This window comes from Rhea pennata, chromosome 13 (genome assembly GCF_028389875.1).
Source record: "Rhea pennata isolate bPtePen1 chromosome 13, bPtePen1.pri, whole genome shotgun sequence".
NCBI classification, from domain to species: domain Eukaryota; kingdom Metazoa; phylum Chordata; class Aves; order Rheiformes; family Rheidae; genus Rhea; species Rhea pennata.
Window position 1 is genome coordinate 18,296,807 of NC_084675.1, and position 6,408 is coordinate 18,303,214.

At 42.0% G+C, this 6,408-nt stretch overlaps 1 long non-coding RNA gene across 1 annotated transcript in view; it reads right to left on the bottom strand.

Moving 5' to 3' along the window:
- Positions 1 to 6,101, bottom strand: part of LOC134146117 (uncharacterized) — a 29,049-nt gene extending 22,948 nt beyond the window's left edge. Inside the window, exons 1-2 of the long non-coding RNA XR_009959778.1 lie at positions 6,065 to 6,101; positions 343 to 430 (exon numbers count right to left, since the gene is read on the bottom strand). This is a non-coding gene — a long non-coding RNA (uncharacterized LOC134146117). The remainder of the gene's footprint in view (positions 1 to 342; positions 431 to 6,064) is intronic.
- Positions 6,102 to 6,408: the final 307 nt, after the last annotated feature.

Genomic DNA, 6,408 nt, shown 5'->3' on the forward strand with positions numbered 1-6,408 from the left:
CATGGATTATAAAGACTCCATATAACTATAACAGATGCTTACAGTAAATTCCATTATAAGGAACCTCCACCAATAGCTAGAGCTGTGAACTCTTAAAACCAGGGGGTGTTGTCACTTGATGCTTGGGATCAAGGACATATCTTAAATCAATACAAGTGAACTGGCATGGAGAAAGTATGAGACATTGTCATTATTCCAGCCAGGTCTCAGCTCTTCTGCAGAAATTTAATCCCAAGTGAAGTTTTACACTGTTGAGTTCCACTGCACCATCTTGGAAGGGACAGTTGTTATCAAGAAAGAGGTTGGTACTTAATTCTATATTCTCCAAGGATTGTCACTGACCTGTCCTCGCCTGGTCTGGCTGAGCAAAGCAGGTAAACAGCCACTGCCTTTCCCTATGAGCGGCTCTTGCTGGTAGCTACTTCCAGTTCTGGAAAATAAATTGCAGACCATTATCAGCTCTTTTGGTAATTGCTGCAGGATGGCAACTGAGAGTGCAATAAATCACAACACCATTGTACTAAGGCCTAACCAGTCTAGCACACTGTTGCTCAAGATGGTTTATGAAGAAGTAGTACAGACTACAATGGCAGACAAAATATCCTATATATCGAGTAACTTGCATGTGGGCTTCTCTGTAATTGTTCAAATTATTCACAATATGTTTTAAATTAATTAAAATCATATTAGCTATGACAGTAACATTCTGCTTTTTGACTCATCAGGAAGGCAATTCTCCAGCCTTTAAATATGTGAGCCTTGAACCATGTACAAGGCATTACATTTATTGTGGGAGAACCATATGTAACGACTGCGGGCTGAACTTTGGTGTCTTTTCATTGTTTGTATTCTGTCTATAAGGCAAAAGTCCAGTGACCAAAAGTATTGTATAGTTTCCAGTAAAGTTTTTCATGCCCAGACAAAAAGGAGTCACCTGGATCCAAGCAAAGTTCTCCAAAGTCCAATATAATACATGAATTTCAAATCTCAGATGATAAAAGAGAGAAGTTGAAAGAACAGGCACTTTCAAACAATCATAAGGTCATGTGAAAAGAAGTTTGAAGGGATTTCCCTTGGGATATTCCAAGAACATGTACAATCCTAGGCACTGCGCCAATAGGATTCAGGCATATCAGGGAGGTGCAAGATAGGGAGGAGTTAACAGTCTTGTTCAAAAAATATGCATTTCATGTTCAGCCAAGGAGCAACATTAATGATACTTGTGGACTTGCCAAGTGCCCGGAGAAAACTGTAAGGATGGAGTGGAGAGAAAGGAAATATATAAAACTGAAGAAGGAGAATTATCTGTAACAGAATTTTGTTTCCCTTTCCCTCTCCAGAGCAGCTCAACAAAGCCAAGAGGTAATTCCACTCATTGCAGTATCTTCCATCTTGTTCAAATTTCATCCATGAATAAGCAACTGGATTTATACCAGACAACTGGAAACCTACCAAAAACACAACCCTATGACGTGCTAGCAAAGCTGAAATTAGATAAAACACTCATGAGAAAGATCCACAGATTTAGTGGATGTGATTTTCATAAATGTTGGTGTTCAGAAAGACCAGCTTTATAAAAAACATTTGCCCCTAACAGAGTCTCTGTTGAAATTAGTTTAAACTACCCCTGTATCAAATGCATCAATTTTTCCTTTTCTTGATGATGGCATTGTTATTATTTTCATCCAGTTCTTCAGGGCCTATATTAAACAGGTTAGGATTATTATAATCAAATTTTGACTGAAATACTGTTAACGATCTGTCCTGGGAACATAAAGTATCATTTGTTGGGTTGATGGCATCTTTGTGATGGAAAGCATATTTTTTTAATTGGATTCTTGGAGAAAGTAGTGTAAAGTTTGTTCAGTGTATGTTTTAATCCGGACTGCCCCGTGTGCCTGTACATGGGCACAGCACCATGACGAGGCCACAGAGCAGGCACGCCGTACCCGTGCAGCGCGGCCCGCAGCAGGGAAAGCTCGAAATCAGTTCACTGCGCTGCAACCGGGGTCACAAGCCTGCAGCAGATGCTACCAAGACCAGCAGACAACTTGAGATAGAGGCCACAGCGTCACCGCTGCCAGGCACAACCCCGAGGGTCACCGACCGGCCGCGCCAGGCTGTTCCCTCCCTGCATTTCCGCCGGGAGCGTCTTGCCTGACCCTTGCACAGCAATGCAGCTCAGCCGCAGCAAAAAGCATTAGACACTTTCTTTGCTGCTACTGTTCACTACTTTGTGCTTTGAAAACAAGTGGTACAAGCAGTAGCCTATGAGCAGCACTCCGTACAGTCAGGATTTGCTCTGGCATTGGAAATAACAGGCTCACTTATTTAAAAGGTAGGGTGAAACACTATTACGCAGAGATCCCTATTTAATTGAGAGCTGACAGCTATTTACATCACCAAGGATTTAGCTGCACTGCTACTGCTCTTCTGACACACCGTGTAGCTTTGAACATTGGAGACTTTACTTCCAAATCTTTTACACTTTGACAGTCTCCCTAATCATCCAGCAAATAAATTGTGGAAGTCCCTGAACGGCATTTTCAAAACTGACAGTTATACTGCTACCGTCTTTACAACAGCTACTCCAGGGTGACTATTACTTTTGGAGTTGTTGAGGTTTTTTGATTATTTAACAAAATATAGGCTGCTGTTAGTATTCCTAATGCAATAAGCTCTGCCTATTATACACAGAAAGTGAAAAACTGCTTATGTTACGGAACAGTCAGTAATGGTGGCTCCTACACTACCACATATCTACGTAAATGCAAGTTCTGCTAGTGAGACCAGGAGAATACAAATGCAGACTATTTGCTACCATTTTCATATTATTTTGGTGCTATCATACTGCTCAAATTAAATGAAGGGACTCTAGCTAAAGCAGAGGCCCATGTCCAGTCTCAACTGAATTTATGGCATCAGAGAAAAAAAATGCAGAAATACACAATTCACAGAACTTCTCTTTCTACAAAACATTTTGCTGATTGCAATTACATCAATAAAAAGGAAATTCTTATTTACCAGAGTGGATATTGGCAGCAGAAATGCTAAAATAGCTTCACTAATTCCAACACTGTCAGATATTTCAGTTTGCCAAACACCTATATTGATTTCTAAGCGTGTTCCTCCAGCATTCCTCTCCCACAGTGACCATTCTCACCAGCAGCACCGCTGCCGAGAACCAACTTATGATGACAGCAGCTCAGCCACAATCACTGCTGTTTTAAGGCATTTGGGCTGGGTCTGAGCTACAGAAGAGGCAGCGCTTCCTCAACCCACTCTGGCCAAGTCTTGAAAACCTCTTTGGATGGAGACTGCCAGTCTCTCCAGGTTATCTGCTCCAGCGCTGCGCTGCCCTCTGAAATGCAGCAGGCACCACCGGAGCAGCTAGGCAGTAAGCAGCACTAGCAGAACCAGACTTCTTAGAAATACTCCACACACATTTTCCTAGAACTGCAATCAACTAATAAAAGCGCTCTAATCTTCGAGCTGCATACGGGACACACTATTCCACTGACAGTGACTGAAGTATTTATCGCTTTACCACTTGTTTTCCTCACTGCAGAGAATCATTTTTCTGCCGTGTCACCTGCAGAATGGCAGGTGTTGTCAGGAGATCAAAGTCCAGGATCAGGGTATGTAATAAACATTAACCACTTCATCCCACTTCACTGGGCACTACTTTAATTTTGTTATTATTGAGCCTGATTATTAATTTACAACAGGCTATAAATTACAGAACAAGCAAACCTAGATCACCTCCTACAGGCAGAAGAGAGAGGAGGCTTTTTTCCTTCAGAGTAGCTTTGCAGTTCCTATACCACGGTATAGGAGCAGCGTCCAGCAGAGTGTTGAAGCTGTGCTGAACTGCAAAGACTTACGTTAGCATCTGAGCATCACAGGAGCAGATTATCTTCTAACAGCCTGAATTCTGGGCTTGAGATTAGGCTTCCCCATATAGGTGTCTGTCAGCCAGTATGATGGGGGAGCTTCAGGTAATGAAATAAATGGCAATCAGAAATGACCAAAGAAGTGTCTACCCCAACGTCTGCTCACTTTAAACCATCAGAAACAACCTTTCCACGTGAATCAAGACGGGGAGTTTTCTGTATTCCTTGGATGTTTTTCTGCAAAATGGGGTTCATGCAGACTACTGTAAAATACTGTGGCGAGAAGAACATATCATAAGCATAACGTATTCTTTTCCTGACATGATCTGAGCATTAAAGTCTGTTTGAAAGGTTGTGTTTCACAATCCAGTCTATGCGATGAGTGATAAGTTACACAGCCATAACAAACAGTAGCGATACATAAAACGTATTATATTCTGTACAGCCCTATTTGCATTGCAAAAAAGATCTCCATTTGGATTACAACAAGCTCTAAATTACAGAGTAAATAAGCCTTGGCTACATCTTGAGGCCGAGCAGGGAGGAAGGTATCCTTTGCCACTCCCGTAGAGGAATGCTCGTTATGTCCAACTGGACTGTCTTGGCGTCTTTGCGGCTTTAACACCCGAGGGCTGCCGTCAGACCACCTCGGCCTCCTCTCTGTGGTTTTCGCTGGGTGACTGTAGGCGGCTCCCTACTCAACACCAGGAGCTTTCAGCAGTGCTTAACTTTCCCAAAGCCGTTAGGCCTCGGGGGTTTATGCTGAATTTAGCCTACCTTTGTGTCTGCTTGCTGAGCAGCACTGAAACGAAACACTGTTGTGTGTTCTCATGAAGAAACAGGTCTATGCTCTCATTCTGGACTAGTGATGGGTAAGGACAATAGACTCATTTGCTGTAAGTTTTCTCCTCTCTCTTCTCCTTACGGAAAACTTCTAGTTGAATGACTCACAACACTGCAGTGGCTCAGCTCACCTTGACCTCTGTCCATCTGTGCACAGCACGGGCACAGTACAGGCTATGCTAACTGTGTTGGCTGATGATTTCTTCTTAAAGTGGTATTAAGAAAAGACAGATGCTCACTCATATACTCAAACATAAGTAGGTTACTTGTATACATCTGATGATGTTTTAGACTCTTCTGCACTCTAAGAGCAGCTTTTACAAAGTTCCAGCTTTATGCCTCCTTCCACTAAATGCATATGTAAGGCTCTTAGGAGTGAGATAGCATCAGTTCTGATGATGTCAGGATGACAACACTGTCTTTTCTGACCTGGTAGAGTAAGATCAAGTCTGGAAGTGGCATAGATTGTGAACAGCAACCAGAGAGGGTTAGCATTAATATCTGCTCCAGATAGTAGAGGCTGGTTGCCACCTAGTTTCACAACTTACAGATTCTGACAAGATCCCCTGTTTCTTTCGGACAACAAAACTCCCATAGCTTTTATTCACTTGTCTTCAAAACAGTGACAGAAAATATTCTTCTTCCCTGCAGGCCATCATGACCCATGCCTCATGCCATGTATCTTTTGGGAGTCCTATCCTAAAGTCATCCAGAAACTGAAGGTGGTACAGAAGGCATCAATTTATTAGTCACAGATACTCTGTCAAACTAGATCATACCAGACCACAATTCATCATCTACAGTGTACAGTGGAGGAAAGTTTTGCCTTTGTGTGAATTCTTTCAGCACAGCAGAAAGCCACAGTGCATATTACCCAAAACATACAAGCTCCACTCCACATCATATGACTAGGAACTTCAGAGCAATATTTGACATTGGGATTGATTCTTCACTCTTGGTCCAAAATAGCTCAGATTAGTTATCCCAGATATGCTGCAACTTTCCTCTTTGGAAGAAAGAAAAAGAGGCAGGAGTGTCTTCCAGAAAGAGAGAGTTATTAGGTAGCACAGAACAATCTTCTTCATTTTACTTTGGTGTACACCATTGATATGACCACTAAGTTTTGTGCTTAACCTTTTACTATGTGCGATGCTGGGCTTTTAGTAATTGTTATAAACTAGCACATATAATCTAGATTTAGGAGCCTTACATCCAGTACTCATTTTTGCCAGAAATAATCTCTATAAAAATGGGAGCTAGGACAAAAGCTTGATTGACAAGATATGATTCCTGTTCTTTGGCATGAAGTAGAACACTCCACCTCTCACCTGTGCACTCATGTTGGCTGTCTTCTGCATCCTCCCATTTACCGTTTGGATTGGGATCTGAAGCGCAGAAGAGGTCCAAGAACATAAATGCAACAAGTTAAAAAAAAAAAAACAACAAAACAGGCTTGGTGCATAAACTGAGGTGTGTCTGTGCAATAAGCAAGCATCAGAATCTTCTAGTTCAGGCGACAACTAAAAAAAAGGAAAACAACTTGTTAAAACATTACCTGAAGCAGAAGTTTCTAACTCCGCACCAGGTGTGGTACATGCTTGAGCAACTCCTTTCAATTAAGTTATCATCCTGGAGATCCCTTGTGGGTGGTATGGCTCCGTACTGTCCCCAG